Source organism: Kryptolebias marmoratus, linkage group LG17 (genome assembly GCF_001649575.2).
Source record: "Kryptolebias marmoratus isolate JLee-2015 linkage group LG17, ASM164957v2, whole genome shotgun sequence".
Lineage (NCBI taxonomy): Eukaryota > Metazoa > Chordata > Actinopteri > Cyprinodontiformes > Rivulidae > Kryptolebias > Kryptolebias marmoratus.
In genome coordinates, this window is record NC_051446.1 from 19,988,016 (window position 1) to 20,014,822 (window position 26,807).

Sequence of the window (26,807 nt, forward strand, 5' to 3'; positions counted from 1 at the left end):
GTGCTGAATGACTTTGATGAAATTTCCTAAAGCTGAGCTGCTAAAACTTAAAGAAGCAGAACACTAACTGAAAGCTAAATGTAGCAAAAAACTGGCTAAAAGTGAAGAGTAGCAGTATAGTAGCTACAAGCCAAAAGTAGCATAAGACAAAAATAGAGCAAGTTTGTTGAAGCAGATTAAAAAAGAGAACAATGTTTTTAAAGAAGCTGATGAGATCTGAGAAAATATTAATAATTATGTTTAAATATTTTGAGAAGTAGAAGGAGAGAAGTAGAAATATTGCAAAAAAAGTACAGGAAAATAAAAAACAAGACAACAACAAGCTCATATACATCCATCCATCCATCCATCCATCTTCTACAGCTTATCAGTGTTCCGGTTGCAGAGGCAACAGGTCCAGGAAGGAGACCATGGCTGGGTGAAAATAAACACTAAAACCCAGACCAACTCTGCCTTATGTGCAGCTGTTGGTGTGGATACTAGCTAATACATGGATGCCTCCACATGACTAGATTTTGGAGGCAGAGCCTCAGCACAGCAGAGAGGCAGTGGGAGTTGCAAGTTTGATTTATTTAACTTTTCTACTAAAACCAATTTCCTTTTAGGGTTACCAAATAAGGCGTGAAAACTGCCTTTCATATGTGTAAATACTTCTTATGAATGCCTTATAATACATATTGTACATTCCTGAGACATTAAACACATCCTTTATGTGGTGACAATCCTGCATGAAAACCTATTTAAAGATAATTTGTATGAAAAACTTTTTGTCATTTAGCTCTGGGAAAATAAAGACTTGTGAGTTTTAATCAAGCTGCTCCTGCAGGAGGACAGCTGAGTCACGAGGGCTGATTTTTAACTACACCTTGGCTGATGTATTTTTTTTTTTTTCTTTATTTGCACAATAAGAAAAATACACAACAAAAAAACAAAAAAACAAAACCAAACAACATTATATTCTACATTACTTTACATCATAAAAACCAATGTGCCGGAGAATCGCCAAAAAACCCTCTAGGAGCTTGAAAAGCGGCAATCTCCATTTAAACAAATAATTTAAAAACATTTATCTATTATAAAAATACAGTGTTAAAAACATTTCTTTATATAAACAATTTAAAAAAAACACATTTAATAAACAAACCCATATGGGAAATTCAAACACATCAGAAGCAACGATTTGACTCTCTGATTAAACTGTTCTTTAGAAACCTCAATGAGGGATTTAGGAAGACTGTTCCAAATCTTTGATCCTCTGTATAAAACACTAAACTGTGCTTGAGTTATGCGAGAGTATGGAGGTCTAATAAGACAACTACCACGAGTCGAATACTGGTGAAATTCATTATTAAAAGTAAAAATATTACAGAAATGTTGAGGAAGTAACTTTTTTATAGAACTATAAACAAATAAAGTAATTTGAAATTGATTAACTTGATAAACAGTTAAAATACTTGCCTGATCAAACAACAACTGTGAGGGGTGTCTACGATTTACACAAAATATTATTCTTAAAGCTCGCTTCTGTAGTCGAAAAATAGATTCTAATTTGGATGGATGGGTGCTAGCCCAAGCAATATTACAGTAATTGATATATGGATACAGCATTGAATAATACAACATAGTTGCAACTTTTTTGTTAATCAGATGCCGAATTTTACCTAGTATACCAACAACTTTGGCTATTTTTGTACTTACAGCACTAATGTGAGGTTTCCAGGATAGCTGATCATCTATCATGACACCAAGGAAACGTGTGGATTTAACATTATTAATGAAAATATTATCAATTTGTATTTGCAATGTAGATTTAAATGTATAAGGCTTAATACTAAATATTATATAACTTTGTTTTTTTATGTTAAGTGATAATTTATTGGACTTAAACCAAGTGGATAACTTGTCAAGTTCGCCATTAACTACCTTTATTAGAGTTTCAAGGTTTTTATGTGAATAAAATACACTTGTATCATCTGCAAATAAAATTATTGAAAGCTTATCTGAAACATTAGAGAGGTCATTAATATATAGTAAGAATAACAGGGGACCCAAAATGGAACCCTGTGGTAAACCACACTTTAAGAGAAGAGGAAGTGATTCTGTCCCATTATAATTTACAGTTTGATACCGGTCTGAGAGATAACTTGTAAACCAAAGTAGTGGCTTATTTCGTATACCATAATGTGAAAGTTTTTTTAACAGAATGATATGATCAACAGTATCAAATGCTTTTGAAAGATCCAGAAAAATACCTACAGTGTTTTCTTTTCTATCTTTTGCTTTGTATATTTCAATCAACAAGTAAACAAGTGCCATGTAAGTAGAATGTTGTTTCCTAAAACCATACTGATGAGCATATAAAATTTTATTTTTGTCCAAATGTTTAATTACTCTTGTGTAAACAAGTTTTTCAAGAATTTTGGACAATGCTGGCAGGACAGAAATTGGTCTATAATTGTCAAAAATAGCAGGGTCATCTTCTTTATAGACTGGTGTAATTTTTGCTATTTTCAACTCTACAGGCACAACACCTTGGTCTAAAGAAAGATTAAAAATATAAAGTAATGGTTTAATAATATCAGGGCAAATTGCTTTGAGTAATTTACTGTCAATCATATCATGTCCTGGTGAACAATCTTTTAATTTGATAATTATTTTTCTAATTTCGTCCTCAGTAACAGGTTCAAATTTAAAATCATTGGAAATTGGAGAATTCATATATTCTAAGGGTCCAATATGACTAGGTGGAATCTTAGCAGCTAATGATGGACCTACATCAGAAAAAAAGTCTATAAATCCTTTAGCAATTTGGCGTGGATTTGAGACTGTGGACTTGCCTATTTTAAATTCATTGGGTAACTGTTTTTTAGAATGATTTTTATTGAGAATACAATTAATGGTTCTCCACAAAGATGATGCATTCTTCTTCTGTTCAACTAACCTCACATTATAATAGTGAATTTTTGCTCTTGTAACCAGTTGAGTTAAAAAAAAAAAAAAAAAAAACTAAGACCATTAGCATCTTAAACACATTTTTACTAGCAATGCGAGGTCTTTGGGGTGGTCAATTGTTTGGATGATATAGATGTGCTTATAGTGCATTTAAGTGGGGTGGGGATAAAATGTTGAACATTTCTACTTTTTAAATGTCTCAGAAATTGCTGATGAATTGTGTATCTATCAGCTAACCAAATGATTGTTTTTTAGCTTGCTTTCAAGCACACTGGTATTGACTCAAACCTGCATAAACAATAAAGATGTTTTTGGGGGGTTTGCAGACTTACAGACCGTGCACACATTCACAGAGACCTTCAGCAGAACCTTAGAGACTGAGAGCAGGAAGCATGCTGTTTGCACACGGCCAAAATCAACTCATGTGCAATAGATTATTTGATCGAATTACAGTTACAAATACATCCTGTTAGACTTAAGTCATGGAATCTGTCAAATCTTTTGGATGTGTGTCTGTTTTTCTTTAGAAATGGAAAAACTGGATTTTTTTTTTTTTTTTATCTGAGTGGGAACACAGGTGGGTAAACGTGCGCTGAAGTGGGTGAGTCAGAATGGCTGTGAGGCTGATGGTGTCGGAGATTAATTGAATGGCTCGTATCCAGGGTGGTGGTGTCTGCTTGGCCGTGTTCCCGCCTGCCCAGGTTCCCAAACTGCAATCTGTCAGTCACAAACAGGAGGACAGCTGCTTCATCCAGGTGCCAACCTGGACTCTTCTGCCAGGGCGGTGACTTCACATTCTCCGTCAGCATTGAGTCGCTTTCTACTCACAGCTGGAGGAAAACAGGAGCACTGATCAGAGTGAAGTCAAAAACGACGAGAATAAAAGTGAAAACAGGAAATACTAAACAACTATTATCACCCGCCACCAAAAGGCAAAGGTGGACAGTTGTGTTTTTGCCTGTGTGGGCGTCTTTGTGTGCCTGTTTGGTATCGAAATGTCTCACGAAAGGCTGGATGAACTTGAATGAAACTTGCAAACTTGTTTCGTGCCAGTGTGACGAAAAGAGGAAACGATTTTGCAGAGCCTGCACACCAACACATTTCTTTCACAATTCTACTCCTATAGCTAGTTTAAAAATGTATTATTGAGTCATGTTGTTGATTAAAACTTCTCTTAGAGCCAGGGTTTCTCAAGGTGTTATTGCAGCTGGAATATGTTTACGGACTCCAAAATAACTGGAAACTCCAGTGGACAGTGATGAACTACCAGTGCTGAACAATGCTTATAGACCACTGAGGCACTGAGTGTGACAAAGTGGTTCATTTTGTGTTTATCACTTGTCCCTTATTCTTATTTAGGCGTCACTTACTTTACCATTGGTTATTGGTTAAATTTGTTTCAAAGTATATTTATGGTTTTTGTTTTCCATTTTACTCACCATTGTTTGTCTTTGTAGATCTGCAGCAGGGCAGGAGTATGGGAGGGGCCGGCCCAGTATTTCCTGCTTTAATGGCTGGATGATGTCATTGATTACCTGGCTGGGTTCTACCAATTAGAGGGTTTTCTTTTGAGTAATGCTTTGTTTTTCTTTAAAGTAATTTTCTGGATTATCTTGTATTATATAGTTTATTTTGCAGACCATTTTATTATGTTGAGGAGTTTGTAAATTAGATTAATAATTTTATTCTTGTTTTCTGTTTAGATGTTTGTTGCCTGATCTGTTTCATTGTGGCTTAGTCCACTCATGCACAGGTGTGTTGCCAATTAGCTATAAAAACAGTATGTTTTGGAAGCTGGGGAAGGAAGGTCTGTCTGAAGAACAAATAAAAGGAATGACAAGAACTGAAATGGATGGCTGATGACGATTTTCTGTTCACCTTCTGACCCTTTTGCCTACCCTACCCTTACACTGAGTATCATTGATGGAAACACCCACAGCTCTGCCTGCTCTGCGGCACATTAGCAGGTCTATTTCTCTACATTTAACAGATTTCTGTCATGGCTTCGGACCATGGAAGTTTAGAATATTTATTGTTGAAAGTACATGCTTAGTGAATATTTATATCACATCTGTATGTGTATTTTTAGTACCTAAAGTGGCCCAAATTTAAATAAAACAATTCAAAATACAATTTTGTTCATTCAGTTTGAAAATATTTCCAATTATGAATGGAAAAACAGAAACTAAGAAGTTGCCTTTGGTGTTAAATTTCCAAGTTAATTTAAAGGGGGGAATTATATATTCAGTAAAAAGGAAAGTCGCTTTCCTTGAAGGAATGAGCATCACCCCCCCGCTTTTTCCAGTTTTAACCTAGGATCTCATCTGATCTGTTTGCAGTCAGAGCATATGTTCAGACTGAAATTTTTACACCGACATAAAACTTTAGCTCAACATTTGCATAACTAAATGAGTTATAGCCATTTTTATGTTTCCCAAGGTCGATTAGCAGTGGCGATCAAATTTAATCATCCAAAGATGACTTTCTGAGAGTTAACTTGAAATTGTCCAGAACAGTTTTTTAATTTGTTATAATTTCTTCTAATTTATTGTCCTAAATAAGAATATTTTAATCGTTTTATGACTAAGCAATTACTGATATTGTTTCAGTAAAACTGTCTGAACCAGAATAACACAAAACAAAACAAATGTTTTACTTTCTTACTTCCTGCAGCTCGGCATTAGTCAGAAACACTGACCTCTTAAACAGATGTGACTTTCCTGGGGGGGTTAATTACTCCCAGTTCTAATTAAAATCCACCAGTGGGGGTTAATTCTCATGATCACAAATGTCTTGTTCCATCAGGACATGTTGACTCACTTCAAGCCCGAGAGAGTGATGCAGTGACCAGATTTATGTATCCTGTTCTCATGAGCTGGCTGTTTGCAACGTTCAGTGTTACTCTGCTAACGTCTACACACACACACACACACACACACCTCGTCTCCTGGGCATTATCATGATGGCTTGCTGTTTCACACTCATTCAGGTGTTGGAGCAGCAGCTGCACAAAGTCTGTTGACTGAAACAGAAACGAGCTCACGTTCGAGGCACAGATTCCAGCTCACCTCCCATGATGATTCAAACTTTATTCGTCTGATTTATTACAACCTGCTTACAGTTTAGCCCAGCTGACGGTTTACTGGGTTTCGTTGCCAGACTATTTTTAAAAAAATGTTTTTAGTTACAGAGCAGATTTTGTTCTTTCTAAAATTAAAAATACGAAGAAGATTTTACGCACATAAAGTATAAATGTCCAAACTTGTGTCCTCGCTTTTCCTTAAACCAAAGCTCAAACATCTTCAGGCCTCTTAGACTTTTTGGATAATATCAAGGATGTAACTTGGAAAATTATGAGTTTATTATAATTTACAGGCCACAACTGAAATGTTCTAGAGCTGAAAAGAAACCACCTTGTCTTGTTCTAACTCATAAGTGATGCCATGCTGAAGGTGGAAAAATAAAAATCCTTCCTGTTTTTTTTTTGGTTACAGCTCAGCTTTCCTTCAGCCTTTTGCAATATTTTCATGCCAGAGTTTTAGACTAAAATCGTGTGTTGAGAAATGATGGAGTTGTAGCCATTTTGGTCAAACCTAAAACATAATGCGAGAGATGTGAGATGTGAGATGTAAAAAAAAAAAGATTTTGCACAGTCTCACACCTCTCTTTATGAAGCTTACTGAAATGTTTTCAGAAGAATTACTAGAGCAGTGGTTGTTGCCCATTTTTTTCACACTTAAGCTGTTTTGACATCTGCCTACTCAAAAATCTTTTGAAAATGAGTTTTTCCTGACTTATTTCTGCTGTTCTGTGTGTTTATGCTAATAGGATGTCTGCTGGTTTTAGTTTCAAGTTTGGACAACAGAAATGACAAAAAAAGCAAACATAGACCATGGTGCTGCACTTTGCGTATTAATCTGTTTTTAATTGGGGGAAAAAAGGATAAAATTTAGAAATATTGCTTCTCTTCTTTGATTTCTCCTCATCTGATCGGTTGTTGATGCTTATTTTCATTCCATAGCCTCAGGCAGGGAGAGTTGTCCTCAGCCAATTAGCTCCCCCAGCATCAGCCTCCAGTGTGAGCTGCGAGGAGGGCATGTAAAAAGATTTACAGGTCTGAAAATCAAATCCACCCTTATGCCTCATCCCGTCCCCCAGGGTTCTGGCCACCGTACAATGGAGCCAAAAGGCTTCATCACCTTGTGTTGGTCAGTCCAAGCTGCTTTTATGGGGAAATGTTGGACTGATGTCTGTCAGTGAGGAAACTGGGGCAAGAGGTTCAAAGTGAGCTCTGCTCCATGTCTCCCATCGTAGACTGAGGGGGCTCAAACAGCCCACGACGACCTCACATTTTCCATGCAAGACTCCTTTTACATACAAACACACATTAAAGCTGCTTGTCAGCACTTTCTGTGGCTTTCATTTGGTTTGAATCTCTCCCAGTAAACACTGTTGCAATTAAATCTGATGAACTGAGCTCTAAACTGACATCTGGTACTCGTCCCACCTCTGCGCTTTTAGCCCCTTTTGTTTTCAGAGATTTGTTGCCAAGTGTTTGTTTAGGTTTCATTTCCGCTGCTTTGCAGTTCATCTGTCTGAGATGCTTATTCTGGCACAGAACGGCAGCTGCTGGGCAATAACTCATTTTTGTTTACAAGTAGACAAGAGACACTGCAAATTAACCTGAACCCACTGCCGCAGTCTCAAAAGATGAGCGGAGACACGGTCATTTGATGGACACCACTTGTGGGATTCCACAGCCGAGGTTGGAACGCCTCAGGAAGTTTGGGCTGGAATCCTAATTATAGGTAAAACCAAGAAAAATGCATTTAAAATTCTTCTTTTTTTATTTGAGTCACTTTTAAGAGTCAATATAGATTATTATTCAGCCAATATAAAAAAAAACAGCATACGATATACTCATATATAGATAGAGAATTAAAACATTTTGAGTTTTTTCTGTGTTGTTTTTCTGTTTTAGCTGTTTAAAATGATTTAACATTAAGCACAGGATAATTGTCATATTAATAAATTAATAAAAATCAACAAGCTGAGTCTGACTGTTGCCCTTACTGTTTCTGCCACAACAGGGATTAAAAAAACAAACTCTGAGTAACACATAAACCAGAAAAAAGATTCCCTGTGTTGTATAAAACAGGCACTTTGTATCCTACAATAACTGGAGCACATTTAGGGAAAATGCTAGCTGTTTAAACTAAACAAACCAGTCCTCAAACATGTAAAACCTTTTGGGAAGTGTTTATTCAATTACCAGTAACATGATAAGATGATGTCAGCTTGAGTCATGTTTTGCTTTTTGAGTTTTTGCTCAAGGAAAGACATTTTCGTTTACAAAGACTGTTGCGTAAAAGCAGTTGTTCAATAAAACTATCTGTCATATCCTTTTTTTAAAACTTCATACGCTTTAAAAAGTGTTCCAGCTGAGATCAGCCCTTTTTTTCATGTGTGATTCAGGATGTTTTGAAGCCAGTCAGCATTTTCCACATGAATAATGCACATCGTGTCCATCTGCCTCATTACAAGTCAGTCTTTAACCTTAAAATTACCAGTTAACTGAATTAGTCCTTTATGTTTTTATCCACTGTGATTCATACATTTGCAAAGTGACTGATTATATTTAAAAACAGAAGTCAGCCAGGCTACCCGCACACACACACACACCCCACTCTACATCGGCAGTCCAGTCTGTTTAACAGACCAACAGTGTGAGACAAACTTTATACATTAATTAATCCTAAAATTCAGACTGCAATTTAAAGAACATGAATGTTTACTCTTGGGGTGTATTTTTTTTTTTGCTAATGCAACCTTTTTTGGGTAAATATAAATTTATATTTAAAATAAACAAAACAAACTCTGAAACTGTCCCTAGGTGTGAGTGAGAGCGTGAATGCTTGTTTGTCTCGTTTGTCTCTATGATGGACTTGCGACCTGTCCAGAGTGTCTCCTCCGTGTCTCGTACAGAGATGACTGGAGACAGGCACCAGCTCCCCGTGACCCGGACACGAGAAGCAGATAAAGTAAATGGATGGATGGAAAAACAAAACAGATGAACAGGTCAAAGTTGGAATCTTTCCATGCAGAAGAAAGAAGACTAACTATTGTACAGTACAGGTTTTAATAATAATTACTACAAATAATATTTAATATAGAACTGACTTTTTTTGTCAACAACTATGTTCATCAATTAACAAATCTGTAAACAACCAGCTGTTTTTTTAGATTTTTCACCTTTAAAGAAACATACTGTATATAAAAAGAAGAGTATACCGAGATTATTAATACAAGAAACAACTCTTTTTTTATGAAAAATAGAACTTATGATGATTTATATTACAACAGCCACATCATGGCCGTCCTTCCTTTGACGGAGGACATCAGAGTGTTGGACAGCACACAGACTACAGCTCTGCTGCAGACGACAGTCATGGTTTGTTGATGGAAATATAGTATGAAGGGCAAATTGAACTGGAAACTTCTCTGATCAGTGCCGAACCAGTGCTACAGTGTGTGTTTTAACAGCCACACAGTTTCCTCATTATCTCCCACCAACAAATGGTTGAGGCGGGCGACAGTGTTTTTGCCCATGTCTCTGTGTGTGTGTGTGTGTGTGTGTGTGTGTGTGTGACTGCCTGTTACCAAAGTATGTCATGAACCACTAGAATAATTTTAATGAAATTAGTCAATGGGTGTACAACTACAACTGATTACCTTATAGAGTCAATCCAATTTAAGATGGCTACCACAGCCAAACAACATGAGCACATGAGCAGACACAAAAACTACAATATTTCAGCATGTTCTACAGATACTGAGCTAATATTTAATGTAGTAGTAGCTGAGAGTCATTCCCAATACGTACTCTGAGCCTTACATCTCATGATATCACCTGACATTGTGCATAATGTTAATTTAAAGATTTGACCAAAACGGATACAACTTCATAATTTCTCTACATAAGATGATCTAAAATTCTGTCATGAAAGGCAGCAGGCAATATGCATTCCTTCAAGGATTGTTAGGTCTTTAATATACCCAAGAAACAGTCAATGCTGTGTTAGTCGTAACGGGTGCTGCATCTTAATGTAATCAGAAAAACAAAAAATGCTTTCTAGTTTTCGTTTCCTTTACTCGATGTGTTGGTTAAAATGCTGACATGTTTTGTTTCTACTTGTGACCTTAGAGAGAAACTGTGGAGAAGCGTGCTCAGTTACTCAGGATGTCAGAGCAAGATTGGATGGAGGCAGGTATTGAGCTCTTTCTGCCAATACATGTCGCCTTTCGCGTCTCTGCAGGCATGAGAAGAAAAGAGTCTAGTAAGGACAGTTCCCATGCAGCCTAAGGTTCAGATTTAGATTAGTTTACTTTACACAAATCCTTTCATTTACAGAAAACAATCAGCTCAGGTAATCTATCAGAGAGGTTTGATGAGTGACTGCAAATGCTCAAAAAAAAAAGCTAAACCCTTGCAGAAAATGCGAAGCGTACTGTTCTTCTGCTCATGCATATTCATGAATTAAGGTGCAATTGTGGATAATTTATAGCTAAATATCACACAAGGGATTGCAGATCTCTGGCCCTTTTAAGGATACCATCTATCAACTAAACACTCCTGACAACATTTTTAATCACACTACCTTCTTTGATTTATTATGCAGCTTAAATTAACTTGCAGGATTTTTTTTAAATGCTTCTAATTAAAATCCAGTTTTTCATTTGGGTTTATTTTCGCCATGAATCCTGGAGGTTAACCTGAACAAAGAAGGTATACCTGCCATGTCTTTATTTCTTTCATTCTATCTTTCATTCTTAAATGACTGCTCTAGAACAAAACAACAAAAATAGATCAATTTCACGAAAAACAGTACACGGTGCAGCTCTACGCATTCATCCACAGTCCTTAAATCAACATAAAATGATTTCCACATTGTTGTGGTGTCACTGTGTGTTGCTGCAAATGATATAAACCATTGTGCTGTGGATGCACACATTTAAATCAGATCATAAATAGATACAGGAAATATCTGACGCTGACTGATTTTCCAGGAAAACGTCAGGACTGCTCAAGATAATTTTGGTCACCTGTTTTATATTATCTTGTGTCTATTTTTTGTTTAAAAACCTACATTTCTTCGGAGCCTCACCTAATACTTTGCATTTACATTACATAACACATTATAGAATAAACATTACTTTCATTACAATGGAAAAATTTTTTAATGTTAAAAAGACAAATGAGACTTACAGTTAGAGCATAATAAGTGCAAATAATCCCGTTCTATTTTTATTATTTTTCATCCTGTCTTATTTTTACACATACATTAGTAAGTTTTTAAATGGAAGTTCCTTAATGAATTATACTGGTGGAGCTTATTAGTGTTGTTTAGGTTTGTCTGTTTATTTATGGTTCTTTTGTGAAGATACATATTGGGACAGCAACGGGTTCAAAACAAATTGTTGCAAAAGAACAGTGAAGAATATTGTTTTGTATTGTACCATATTGTGCTAAATCATATTATAGCATATTGTAATGTACCATATTATATCATATCATATTGTATTGTATTATATTGCACCTCATTCAGTTTACAGCTCAAAACGCCACACTCTCCAGTTCTGAGTTCAGAAAGCATCCCAGATGGGAAGCGAAACATCTTCAACTACAGAACAAAAGTCCAGTTGCTTTGTTTTGTTTTGTTTTGTTTTTGTTTTTGTTGTTTGTTTGTTTTTTACTTTTTCAATTTCCCATGTTCTGGATTATGAGAATCTATACAAGCTTATTTATTGTACCATACTGTATTGCATTGTTTCATGTCATATTGCATTGTATTGTACTGTGCCATATTGTATCATACCATATTATATGGTATTGCATTGTGACATGTCATATTGTATTGTAGTGAATAGTATGGTATCCTGTCATATTCTATCACATTGTGTTGTATCATTTATTATACACCTGGCAATCAATTTCTTTGCCACTTTTATTGGACACTTTTATTGAGTAAATAAGTTCTACTACTGCAGTTTTTTTCCATAGAGATAAAGTATGTGTGTTTTTTGAAATAAGTTGTATCTTTTGTCACTCAGTCTCTTTGTATCCATGTAGATTGTGTATGCTTTTGCTTTTTGCGTTTCGCTTTTTTTCCCTGCTTGGGGTTGCTGCTGAAAGCATTTGTGTGCTACACCTAAGTAGTTTCAATAACAGAGCTGCAATCATTTTTAAATCCTGATTCATAAGACTCCAGAAATCCTAATTGTGCTGCTTGAAACCACTTATTTTCTCGCAGTACAAGCAGTACTTCAAATGTGAATCACATTCAGGATCAAACTTTTAAAGACTGTGGTTTCAAAAAAGCTGAAAACATCGATGGGAGCTTTGACTTTAACTCTTGAGTATTTGTACTTTCTGAAGCATGTGGACATGTAACTGTGCAGTTTTATTTCTGTAGCTGTTAACTCGTGTTTTTTTCCATCCTGTTCTAAGGTGATTCACTGTGAGTCCTCTTGTGTTTTTCATTCCAGCCCACTATATCTCTGCTAGAGGTTAGGGCTCAGTTTTAGCCTATCAGCCTTACTGGGTCAGACTTGACAAAACAATCTCCTGCAAAGCCCTCCAACAAAGCTGCAGCTTTCACATTTCCACCAAACAGAATCTGCTGCTATTACCGGAGGCAGATGCTCGGGGACCTTCGGTTCACACACCATTGTTTTTCAGGCCTTGAGGTTAGATAGAGACATTAAGGACCAGTTCTGTAAAGTGCCACAGAGCTTTACGGCTGTGTCCTCCTCCAACAACCTTGAAAACTGAATTGGTATTTTCCAAAGCAGCCCAGAAGCAATCAGTGGCTTTATAACCCAAAGTCAAACTGGCATGGCTTTGTCAAATAAACATCTCAACAATTTGAAACTGTGACCTGTGGAAAAAAAAAATAGCCGGACACTTTTTTTGAGATGCATTAGCTGCAGAGACTTTATCAAATCTGGCACCACCATTTGGGGCTTTTCATGGAAAACCCTTCCAGGCAAACAGTTTGAGGGTTTTTTCTTTGTTATGTACTGTTGATGCTTCCGGTAAAAGCCATGCCATACGTGTTTTTCAGAACGTGTCTCTGTGTTGTTGCTGGCACCGTCCCCTCAGACCTGTGCCCTGTTGTGTACCACTGGGATTCCAGCCCATGTGCTGTTCGACAAAGTGCAAACACGAAAAAGGCACATCACAGTAATTGGTACTCTCTCGGAGCACACGTTTCTCTGCATAAACTCTCGGGGTCTTTTTCACTAAAGGAGCCATTCAGCTTCGAAGAGTGGAGGAGGAAGAGAGGGCGATGGGGGCAATGGCTTTGCTGTCAACAGCCGATTGAACAAGCTCAGAACTCTCTGGGAGCTTGTTCCAGCTTGCTACATTTTAGATTTCTGTTGAAAACATCTTCTAACACCATCACACAAAAGGGTCACAAGCTTGGACCACTGTGGCCCTCTGAGCTGGCTGTGCTTCTATAAAAACATTCCACCTTAATGCTCCCAGTATAATTGGATGCACGAATTTCCACCTCTCTGCTGCCTGCAGGTAGAAAAACAAATTTCAGGCTGAATTCTGCTGTTTACTCGCTCTAGTTTTACAGCTGGTTTATGGTTATTGCTGGAAGTCTGATGGAGGTATTTTGTAACCCTGGTTCTTTTCTGAGGGCCTGAATGCATTGCTTAGACTGGAAGACATTTTCTATTTAGGCGTGGATCAGTGGGCTGGAGTGGATTGTTAAGAAAATTGCAAGAACATGAACAGACTGATTACATTTTTTCTGCCCACTGGTGGAAAATCCAGCTGTAAAAATACATCCTCTATATCAACAAAGAAAGAAACAGGCTGTAGAAAACTCAGCCTAAACCCGGTGCTGATAGGCTCCTGTGTTTACAACAATGGGAATGCCAGTTATCAGCCCATGGAGATAGTTTATCTGCTAGTGCCACATAATTATGTCAACTTCCAGGAATCCTCTCTTTTCTCTTCTTTGTTTAAACAGCAATTGAAGGCAGATGTGGGTATTATCACCCGACTGCGTGCAAGTTCAAGCTTCCTTTGTTCGCACAACTGTGTGCATTGTGTTGTGTTGGTTTCGTTTCAGGAGATATAGCGAACGATCAAACTTATTGTTAGTTGGAAAGTTAAATAAGGAAACAAGTTTGTGTAGTCAAAGGTGGAGCCCTGTCTTTCATGATGATCTCATCCAGTGTTTCCCAAAGTTGGGGTCAGAACTCCAGTGTGAGTCACAAAAAGATCAAGTTCGGGATCTTGAGGGGATTTCCAGAAACAAAATTAAATTCAAAAATAATTGCTAACTACTTTTACTTTTTTTTCACCATGAGAAACATTATTTGTCTATAAAAATAGTAAAAATAATATAATGATGGTTTTTGTGATTTTAACTTTTTGTTTAATTGACCTAATTGTAATGTTTGCATACTGTAACCAAAGATAGTTGGGGTCCAATGTTTCTTTGTTATTTTGTGGGTCGGATGTTGTAAAGTTCGGAAACCAGTGATCTAATCCCTTAGAGATTTTGTTTGTGTAGTTTCTTCATTGATGGTTGACATCCATTGTTGTCTTTGTCAGCATGCTTCAGTATGTGTTTGTTGTGCATTTAAATCCCTAGACTCTGAAGATTTGATGTTTCTAGTCTTTGATGGTGAACATTGTTTCCTGTATCTCTTCTGCTAAATATTCCTATGAAGTTAGACTTATTTTGGACACAAATGGAGAATTAATGCAATGATTCAGGTGTTTAGAAGTAGGTTTTAAGGTTATAAACAATTATTATCTTACCTGTTGCAAATATGTATTTTTTAACAATATCACTTTGGAGTAATACAATTTAAAGGTACTCACTGTAATATGAAACCGCTCAATTTTTTCTTCATATCCATGGTTAATGTGTCCTCATAATAAAAAAATTGTAATTACCTTGTGCATTTGTTTAACTATAAAAACAGCCGAAGTGACTGAAAATAGGTCAGCAATGGCGACGTCCATGGAAGAGCTGTTTGGGGTCAAGAAGTCATACAATTTTGATTTACTGGTGCATATTTATGCTCAGATTTATTGAGTGAAGTATGCAGATAAAAGTGCTTCATTTCCATTGAGTGTACACCCTCATTTCACGACTGCATATCAATTATATCTGGAAAACTACCAGAGTAAACTTTTTTAAACTGCACCATTTCCTGGTTTGCAATGACTACCTTCAATTCTGATTGGATTGACGAGCTAACAGCTAGTTGAAGACAAAAGTGGATTGCTGTTTGCATAAATAGCAATAGCAGTTAACTGTAGCACTTCTGGTGCAGCCTGAGGCCTTTCAGAAAGGAATATCATTATATTTTTTCTGGAATAATCATGTAGGGTCAGAATTGACAGCATTGTAAAGATTTATAAAACAGTATTCACATGACACATTATGATTTGTTTTAGATTAAAGCTGCTTCAAAACAGAAGCAGTCATTAGCTGGACAATCTCATCAGAATTAAACTATTTCCCCCATACAGAAGTTGTTCAAAGAGCTATTTGCAACAGGTGAGATAATAATTCTTCATAACCTTTCCACAGAAACTTGCTTCCAAGATCCTGAACAATCCTTTTACGCCTCTTAGATAAGAGGAGCGAAGCAAAGGATGCATAAAAGCTCCACAATTTTCAAGTTGAATCAATACTAAAACACTCGGGCATTTACTCATAAAAAGGGAAAAGTTGAAATTTCACAACATCAGGAAGTCAATGCCTGAATAAAGTAATAGATTTTCATTTTAATATTAGAATTTCATTTTAAAACTTTTCAAAGTATGCTGTAAATGTCCTCACAGCAAAGAATCACGTTCATGTTCAAGTGCCAGAATCCATCTTACCTGAGGTCTATTTATGCACTTTAGATATTCAGAAGTCTGATGGACCCCTGAGGAGGAGCATTATAAGAGTGTCTCCCCCCAAAACTATTTTAAGCCCTTTCCAACAGCCCATAAACACGACTAAATATAGGCTTGTCTGTTGCCATGTGCTTGGCAGGAGCTCTCAAACAGTTAAAGCTCTGTCCAACAAACCTCAGGAATGTCTGATGGTGTAATATGAAAACCGGGGGCCTCTCATGGATGTAAACTCTGGCTTGGCCTGTCACCAAGGTGAGGGCGAGCTGAGTGGAACAGCAAACCTCTCAAAGATTTCCCAGAGCTGCAGGAAAAATGCAAATAAGAGTCGTGGCACCTTCAACGATTAGAAGAGGAGTTCCCAGAGACTGCTGTTTAACTACTTACTGGTGCAATATCTGACTGTGGGTTTTTTTTATATATATATACATTCATAATCTGAGTGCTGTTAAGAAAAAGAAGTACATAAAGACAGCAAAAAGATGTGCAAAGAGAAAGCTTGAGAAATAAATTTGATTTTAAAGAAGAAAATAGTTTAGGGTTTAATTTATACTTTTCAATTGATTGAAGAGTGTATTTATTTTCTTGGTTAGTAAGTTAGTTTTTCTCTGTATTACCACACCTGGATTAATAGTTTATACCACACATGTAAAGCTTTAGAAATAAAATTTGACTTTGACGCTGACAAGTTTGCTTGGAATGCCACGATAAGTATTTCCTTTCATTTTTTTTTCTTCTTTTTTCCCAAAAGCAACAAATGTCCTCCATAACTGTCCAAGTACATTATGAAAGACGATGGTGAAAGTTTCATCTTTAACAACAAACTCAGCTTTATGCCAAACTGCTAATAGAAGGATATAGACAACTAAATATTTCTTGAAGGACTGTATATTGTCGTCACAGAATATTGGTTAGCTGTGACGACTATCTTGAATTGGACTGACCCTGAAAGTTAATTAGTTGTTGATGTACATGCAATGATTCCTTTCTGGGAGTTTCATTAGAATCTATCAAGCAGTTTATGAGAGATTTTGCTAACAGAAAAACAGGGTGGACTCTAAAAGTTTTAAGCAAAGATTTTGTGGGCTTGGAGTATGTTTTGTGATTTACTCACAGCCACAACTGAAGCAAATTTTAGCACAATATCTAGAGAAATTACTGAATTAGAGCCATTTTTGTGCTAGCTGTGGTGGCTATCTTAAACTGAGTTGGCTCTAAAAGTTATCAGTTGGAGAGGTATATCCAATGATTTATATCCAAACACATATAAATATATATACCAACATCTCCCTGAAGTTATTTTAGGTATCTCATTTTATATTAAAAATCTGATTCAAAAACAGTTTTTTGGGGTCTTTGAAGAATATTTACTCATGCCATCTGCAGGAAGAGGAGATAATGTGACTGTGTGGCCCACAGACTGTAAATAATAACATTTTATTACAGTTTATGAGGCAGTATTGTTCTGAATTATTTCATATTCAGCCCCCAACCTCCTTCATAACTGCAACTAAGGGCCGACACGCACATAGCAGGAAACATGTGGCGCGAAATGAGCTGTTCATAAAGCCTCCCACTGCATTATCACCTGCCGCCTGGAAGAGGTTCCCTGAAGTCCAGGGGGAAGCACGGTGCATAACCTTCTGCTAATGTTTTATTCATGCTCTGGATTAAAGCCTGATTGTGTCCTGGCCGTTTTGCTTCGGCTCATTGTTTGTTGTTTCTCACTTCAACAGAATAACGAATGTTTGCCATCAAACATGTACAGCGATGCTGTCGGTGGTGCTCATTAGGAAAGGCGCTCAGCCCTCGGTGGGCTTTTTACAGTGAAGGGGAGTGTTGCACCTTAATGGCCTGAAATCAATAAGGAGGTTCTGGACAAACGCTTTTATCCTTTAAGTGTGTTTGTTGCTTTGAAGTTTGGGGAAATGAACTGGGATGTGTCCTTCCCTCCCATCTCTTTGGAGGTGAGTGTGTGTAAATATTTTCCGTATCATTAGTGAGCTGCTGAGACTTCCAAAGATGCTCTTTATGGAGTCCCTCCTTCATTACTGACACAGGAGGGCTGTTTGCCTCCCGCCTCACCACCCATGACGACACACGCCGAGCTGAACTCTCCTCTGTGCATCACTCCACACCAGCCGTCCTCATCGGCTGCACCTTTTTTTCCATTTTTCCTGACCTACTTTGCACAAACAGTGTAATCTGTGAGAATTCGACACAGTTTCCTTTTATTTTAGATCACAGATCTCGACTATTGGATATGAAAGTTGACAAACGTTACCTCAAATGTGGATCATAATAAGAATCTAATATTTGCAGAAGCAACTGGCTCTTTTTTTCTGGTCTCATCTAAGACCAATAATAATATTTTATGTTAAGAAATGATAAAGTTGTAGCCATTTTGGACAAACTTTGAAACAGTCACACTTAGAGTATGTACTGAGGATGACTCTGTTTCTTCAACATCAAATGTGATCACAGTATTTGTGGAATTGAGTTAGGGTTAAAGCCATTTTTGTGTTGACTGAAGTTATTTAGCTGTGGCAGTTGTCTTCAATTGGATTGACACCAAAAGTTAAGCAGTAATTATTTTCAGAGTTTCATTCAAATTCGTCCAGTGGTTCATAGGATATTTTGCTGTTGTCCTTTTAAGTCCCTTCTATGGAAACAAATTATTTGCCTGTGGAGCCACGGTATATATATATATCCATGGGGTGTTCAGCAAGTACAAAGAAGATTGTAACTTCATTTCACCTCGCTTTTTCTTTAAAGGCATTTTTATCTGTTTTTTTTTGTTCTGTTCGTTTTTTTGTTTTTCAGATTAATTTTTACTCGAAACAACAATCACTTTGAGCAGAGCAGCATAAAGTCGATATTCAATTTTACAAACTAAATTAAACGTGCCCTGTTTTTAGATTGCAAGAGAGAAATATGGAAGCCGTCGGTTTTAGTGTTTGTTACGCTTTCTCTCTTGCTTTCTCTTCTGCTTTCAAACACGGAACAGTTCAAATGGACTCATATATATTCATATAGCTTTCTTCCAGTGGTGCCTTATTGGTGAGGGTTATTCACATTTATAGCATGCTGAATATGAGAATGTTGTGTGGTCTCCTTTTCTGTCCTTCTGCATTCAGTAAAATAAAATAAAAATACCCTCTCCACTTTAAAGGCTGTCATATTCCACAACTGGCTGCCTCTGTGTTTATGCTTAGCATTTATTGGGTATTTTTTTATATATATATTTTTCATTAGCACTTCAAATGCATCTGACAGTGCTATCGCTGCTGCCTCATTTTGTATGTTGCACATGAGGTTTCAGTTCCTCTCTCACGGAGATGTCCTCTGAGAGTCATCTCTTTGTATGGAGCAAATGCATTCATATAGGCTGCCTGGTATTACGATCCGACTCAAGCACACTGTGGCCCAGAGCTGTTTTAAATGGAAAGCCTTCTTTTTCTGCAGTAGATTACATTGACACTTGTCCAGTTTCTAAAAGCAGCTAAGGGTGCCTGCACAGATTTTCAATTATATTCTGGTCTCCATGAGGTCACTTCACATAAAAAAGATCTACTTTAAAACAGTCGATATCATTTTAAGGGTTAAGAGGTTTTTTGGCGGAAATGTTATGATATTCTTGCTAAAGGTTCCCCAGGCTACTACAGCTAACTACTGCTGCTGCTATTTGCTCTTGGAACACAGAATTCTACGTAAATAGTTATGTAAGGTGAAATTAACTGCAATGTAGATGTTTATAACAGAGAGTCTCTCTTGTCGGACAAGTCAATCTGGACCCAGTGTTATACTGCATTGCATTGAAATGCATTAGTAAGATGCAAAGAGTGTTGTGGCTCCTTTAAGAGTGCGCAGACAGAAAGAGAGTGCACAGGGTCAGCAAGGGAGGGAGACCGTATAGGAGATATCCCACTTGACAGCAACTTTTTAAACTCAAATTAGCAAGAAAATAGAAGAATTTCCCATCATAGTATCAATGAATTCTGAGTTTTAACAAATTAACAGTCTGACAGCTTTTAATTTTTGATTAAAAGTCCTGTTAACACCCAGCCTTCTGCCTCTGTGTCCACATTCACCACCACTCATGACAAAATCTCACATACTGACACTTTTAGGACCTATTAGAGGCACCACTTAACAAAAGCCTAAGCTATCATCAGAAACATTGTGAAGTTGCATATTTCAAACCAACACACATAGTTTTAAATCCACCCAAACTATCTATTGAAAATTTGAATAGACAACTAAAGTGAGCCTGGGTTGAATGCACTGATTAAAGATGAAGAATGCATTGGGTTGATGAGGTTTGCGATGCAAAAGAGGTGCAGAAAAAAACATTTTAAAAAAACGTAAGGCTTGGAAAAGTCAAAGACCAGAGAAGAAAAACACGGAGAAAAAAATTAAATGCGTGGGGGGAGGAAAACTAGATCGTACAAAGAACGGAATAAAAGAAAGGCATAATTGTGACAAGCTTTGGCAGTCTTATGGAAGCAGTCGCAGCATGGCTCCTGCTTTCTGCACACAGTAGCAGGTCTGTCCATCTTTCACATCCTAACAAAGAGCCGGTTTCCTTTATAGTCCTCCCCCTTCTCCACCAGGGACGGACTAATGCTGCCCACACAAAGTCGGCAAATTTCTTTTCTTTTTCTCTCCGGGGACCTTGAGAAAGTCTCTGTAATTGTATTTTTTTTCCTATTCCCCCATGCCTTTTTCAGTTAAAGGGAAAGAGATAAGCATCAGTCCAAGACTTTTTTTATCAGCTCCAGCAATAAACACGCTAACATTTGCTCTGACTGGTGCGACTTTTACTACGCATGAGGGCATATGTGAAACATGTTCTGTCTGCAGTGTTTTTCTTTAAAATTTAAAGGCCTGGCATTCCTTGAAGGTCTGCATATCACCCCACCACCTTTCCTGCCAAAGTTTTAGACCAAGATAATCTTATGTTGGGAAATGTACAGTCTCAGGTGATAATGTGATATCTCACATAATCACTTGGCATATGTGCTGCGAATGACACAAATTTTAGCTTAATATTTGCAAAATTCCCTGAGTAATATTCATATACATGTAATGATTACTTTCTGAGAGTTTCATTCAAATCTGTCCACTGGTTCATGCAACATTTTGCACACACACTCACACACACAGACTCGGGCAAAACCATTATCGCTGCTTCACCTTCAGGGGTGGGCGATAACAAGGGTTCTAGTCATGGTTGTCTACTCATGCCTTTCACAAGACTTTTCTCTGCCACCCAACTTCTCCTTCACCAAGAGTCCAAAAAAAAAAAAAAGCAACTCTAGGCAGAGCTCAGTAAATAGGACCCCATTTATGTCCTGTCACCAAAAATTCTTATCTAACAAGATAAGAACTTGTTCTTAGAAAACCAATCATCCTTCCTTATCTCGACCTTTTCCACTCCTGTCTGTATTAAATCAATAAAAAGAGAAGGAAGAAACACACAGAGGGTGTCTCAGGAAAAAAAAAATAAAACACTTTTACTGGGAAAATGTCAGGGCAGATCACGTTACCTGCTTTCTATCAAAGCTTCAGTCCCAAACTTGGCAACCCATGAATTCACTAGAAACTAGTGGATAAGAAGAGAGGTGAGGAGAAAAAAGGACCACTTTGGTGTTTTCCCCAGCTCTTTATGGACTGGGTTCTGATCCTGCACAACAACACGAAAATGATCTGCACGAGGCACAATAGTGAGCTTGTTCTTTAATCTATGAACTGTTTTATGTCAGTGAATGTGGAAGTTCCTGAGTTGGGGGGATGGCTTCCAAGGCAACCGAAGAAAAATAATGGACATGACTGAAGCATTATTTCAGCAGTGCATAAAGAGGAAAACTCAGGTCTTAATAATTAATTACTGTAAATTAAATGTTTTAAACACACTTTGACTATTAAATCCTAACTGGAACAAATAAAATTTACTATATATTGTTTATGGTTTTGTAAAATTGTCCAGAAAATTGCAATATGTTTGACGTGCAGTCTCTGTGAAAGAATCAAAGTGCAAATTCAACCACAAAACCTTTGGGACAAGATCGACATTTTTGCGGAAAGCGTTAAAGTCGTTGATCTTCTTTTGGTTTTTCTTGTTTTTCTTCCTCTGACACCATAAATTACTACTGTCAGGATGGGAAAGAATTTCAGTTGTTGTTTTTCTCTGTGAACTGAAATGCTTTGAAGGTCGAGAAGTTTAGGGATGAATGCTGCACTGTGCTCGGCTCATGTGGTGGTAAACAAACCCTCATCAATCAGATTCAGCCTGTTTTCTATCTGTAGTCCAACAGTTTCATCCCAACCAATCATTTTTAGCATAATTACCAACTGACTTGTGCCAAAATTGCCATTTTATTGCAGTAAAATTGGTTCAGCACATCTCTCCATTTGGTATTTATCAGTTTTGCTTTTGCTTTACAAGCCCTTGTGGTCCTGTTCAGACTGGCTTTTAGTTGGAGTAATTAATCATTCATACATGTTTATCTGTTTAGTTTAATTTTAATCATTTTTTTTAAATTGACATTAACTTCGTGTTAACGAACTTCATATTTATTTTCCTAAGATAACTAACTTCCATTTTCTTTTACTTTCTTCTTGTTTTTCAAAGATTTTAGAACTCATTTATATTATTAACTTCTATTTACAGTTTTAATTTATATTAGTGGTGTTTCGTCATTAAGAAAATCCCATTTTCTCAGTTCCTCCAGTCTTTTCATACTTCAGTCACCGTTGTTCAAACCATTTACAGCTCATTGAATTCTAACTTATCTTCCTTGTAGATCTGTTTTCCTTTTCTGTTTGTGTTGTGTTTTGCTTCTATCTGCTGTAAAGCACTTTGTAATAGACTCTGTTGTGTGAGAATAAAGACTGATGGATTGATTGATTTGGAGGCCATATTTCATGAGTCCCCAAAAAGCTTCCTTGTTATTGTGCAACACTTGACAACATTTCACTAAGAGTTTTTTAATGGCTTTAGTCCCACTGGTCATTGGGCAGATTGTTGAAAACCTTTAGTTTTTTTAATAATAGAAGGAGAGGCCATCAGCACAAATGACATCACTAATGCTAGCTAGCTTAAGAGTGTTTTGTTTGTTTGTGCTGGCATTTACACTGCACATGTTGTGCCATTGCTTTGGGGCTTTGGATCCAAATTGGTTTTTAAGCATTCCTATTAGCAGTCAGAGGCTCAAAGATTTTTAAAGAGAAATGTGGCAGCTTGGGCAACAACTCCAGTCAAAGGTTGGAAATGTGATTTTTACCAAGTGGACGTTTGACAATTTTGGTTTGAAATAATAAAAAAGTTGCAGTAAGAATGTCGCAGGTTCACTTCCAACCCGGAGCCTTTCTGTTTGGAGTTTCCATGTTCTCCTCGTGCGTGCATGGGTTTCTTAGAGTGCTTTGGTTATTCGTCAACTCTAAATTGTCCCTAGGTGTGAGCATGAATGGTTGTCCCTGTGATGAATTTGAGACCTGCCAGGGTGTACCCTGCCTCCCACACAATGACCCCTGGAGACAGGCACCAGCTCCCTCTCCAGTACGTAGGTAAAGAAAATGCATGGAGATAATTTGATTTGGTCAAAATAAACCCACTAAGCACAAAACACTGACACCGTACAGTGTCATACAGGTAAACACAGGTAATAAATTCTGACAGAAGATATTGTGATGATCCTAAATATACTGCATATAGTAAAATAATGCTAAACGTTTAGTAATTTCAAACTTCAATTTAACACAAAGCAAATAATCAATTTTTAATGTATTATTGACTGTTGTTACTATATTGTAAGATTAAAACAACAACTATTTAACACAGATATATTTATAAGGTTTGCTTTATGAACATGAGAAAGAGAAACATTATTAGATTGAATCAGTTGAAGTTTGCATTGGGAAACAAAAGAAAAGTCAAGCCTCTGATAGGGTCAATCATCTTTTAAATAAAAGGACCAAAATCCAGCATTTACCAGCTGAGGGAGAATGGCTGTCTTATAGCCTGAACTGTGAATTTTATTCCCCATTTGAAATAAAAGCGAAGGATTTCCTTCCCTTCCAAACAAAAAAAAAAGAAAATACAGAGAGAAGACATGTAGGTGAGAGCTGTGTCAGAAGTTGGCAGTCATCTTTATCACCTGCTGCAGCTGTCATGGAGGGAAGGAAGTTATGTTCTATGTACTACATGTTCAAAAGGATTTTATTTCAGATTACAGGAAGGCGCCACAGCAGCAACCCGACTCTTTTTTTACAAACTCACTATCGGGGAGCTGGAAATTCTCATGCATGGTTTAACCCTGAAATCTCTGTTCTTTAGTTGTCAACTGGTGGCCCAGTTTTGTGTTTGGCTTCCTAAAAATTACTCTCTAAGTACCACCTGGCTTAGACTGACGCTCGCCTCGACTGTCACTTCTCTCTTAGAACAGTAAAAGCCACAAAAACAATCGATGTTTGCTGGAAAGCCACCAACACATTTCATTCCACCCTTCTGCCACATAAAATCCTCCATCTGACAGGGAGAGATGAGAGGAAGAGCGAGTCGGCGTCTGTCACCAAACTGCACCAGGGGCATACTAATATCGGCTCAGTCCAGCATCTCTGCATGCTTCGAGGGATAAGCTTGATTATGAAACATTACAGAGCTTTTCTGATTGCTGACAAACCATTGAACACTGGATCCCAAAGGTGACTAGCTAGTTGAAACAGAAAAGCTCTGCTGTCTGATTACTTATTATTCTGCCGATGTATGCAATGGTCACCTTGCATTTAGAGTGAAATGGTTGCAGGCGTTCTTTCCGGGCCAAAAATTCTTTATCTTATCTATCCCCCCAGGTAAATTCCTATATCTGCGAATTTAAGTCAAGATTCCTATTCTTTAAGTGTTAAATTCATTATTAGGGGAAAAGTGTTTAGTCCTGATCAGAGTCCATCATCACTAGTTGTGACTTCCTCCTAAATCATGGCGTAAAAACCTTTCACTGGTGACAAATCACATTTTTTTGCACTGATTTTCAACATTTCAGAACAATCTGCACACAAGCAATGGAGTGTTAAAGATACTGGATCAATAAATTAAATTCAGTTCAGTTTATTTGTATGGAGCCAAAGTTATGTCACACACAAAAAAAAAAGTCCAGAATTGGTCATTAACCCACTTCAGATCCAGATTCGAATCCTTTTAGAGTCAGTTCATTCCTATTATAACACAGTACTTTTACATACAGTAGATTATGAAATGCCAATTAGTAAAAGTTATCTATGAGCCAGCAGATTGACTGAAACCATCACTTCTTTGCAATCTCCCATCCTGAGCAGCACGTTGGTGACAGTGAAGAGAAACAATTCCCTTTTAACAGAAAGGATCCTCCAACAGAACCAAGCAGAGGATGAGCAACCATCTGTCTTGGCTGGAGGTTGAGAGGACAGGAAAGAGACCCAGACAAACTCTAAAGGATTCGGTGTAGTTTCTATGTGATGGAAAACAAAGAAAAACACAGATTATTGGCAGCAACATTATATTTGTATTACAAATACAAACATGGAGGATAGAATTTGACAGGGAGTCAATGGAGAGAAGTTAAAATGAGAGAAATGTCATCGCTCCTTCTAACTCTGGCAGCAGCAACTGAAGACTTTTTAGAGAGTTTTCCAGACATTTCATCATAAAGAAATAAACAGCCTGGAAGAACAATAAACATCATAGCATTGTTAGCTGGAGGAGCATTTTGCAACTAATTGGGTTTGTAAGAGGACTGGGTATAAAAGGAGAATTTTAGAGAGGCAGAATCTCACAGAAGTAAAGATGAGCAGAGGTTTACCAATGTTCAAAAACACAATCTGGAACAATTTCAGAAATTTCACTATAAGGGGAAATGTTAATGGTGTCTAAAAATGTATATGTGGACAGGAGTTTGGTTTGATTATGTGTTTAAATGGTTTCCCATTCCAAGACATTGTTTTTTTTAATAACATCACCAGTCTTAGAGGTGAGCTGTCACAACTGGAGAGCTGAAAACCCCATGGGGCATATCTGGACAAGGCAGCGGGCCTGCATTAGAGTTTCTCTGTGGAAGACTATTATAGTGTGTTACCATCAGAAGGGTTGAATGTGCAGCCTCAGCACCAAAGGATCAAAGCTCTGAAGAGCGCTTTTGAATTCTGAAGGCGCATGAGCCAGAAATTAAAGGTAAAAGTGTGTGGAAAGCTGCAATGAGACAACCGACTGCAATTACATGTCTTGGTGAAAACCACAATTTACATACAGGAAAGGAGCAGCGAATGAGGAGCGATATGAATGTGCTCCAGTCAAACTGTAACTGGCAACATTTGCTCAAATGTGTGTATGGAATTTTGTGTACTTGTCTTGTTCTGGTGAAACTGAGGGGGAGAATCTGCTGTCGTGTCATCTGCTCTTGTAATTACTTTCCAGTGTGTGTGTGTGTGTGTGAGCTCACTCCTACCTCCCATGTGTCAAGAGGGACTTTTGAGAAAACGACATCTTACTTTTAATTAAAGCATCACCCTCTGGTTGTGTTACCGTCAGGCACAGATGTCACTGCCAACTTCTCAACCAGCACAGCTAAAAAAAAATGACAAAATGCAGTTGGCTGATACAACCATTCGAACAGTATTACACCTAAATTTATTGACGAATTGTATCATCTGTTATATCGTACGCAACAGTGTAGAAATTACTATTTTTTATTTGTGTTAAATATTGGTGGGAAGCTTCAAACAGGTAAAATTAAATTAAATTGCAAGTAATTAAAAACTGAACACAGGCAACATGTCAAATGTAAAAAAAATGTAAGCATATCTATTTTTATTGTTATTTTTGAGCAATAAACAGACAAACAAACACAAAAATGTGATCAACATGTTTAAAAGGACAGAATAG

The 26,807-nt window shown here is 37.2% G+C and overlaps 1 long non-coding RNA gene across 1 annotated transcript; it reads right to left on the bottom strand.

Moving 5' to 3' along the window:
• Positions 1 to 2,299: 2,299 nt before the first annotated feature.
• On the bottom strand, positions 2,300 to 26,576 carry LOC119617853. Its single transcript, XR_005234273.1, has 2 exons — positions 26,414 to 26,576; positions 2,300 to 3,782 (listed from the first exon to the last, which is right to left on the bottom strand). It is a non-coding gene; the product is annotated as an uncharacterized LOC119617853 (long non-coding RNA).
• Between the last annotated feature and the right edge of the window lie 231 nt (positions 26,577 to 26,807).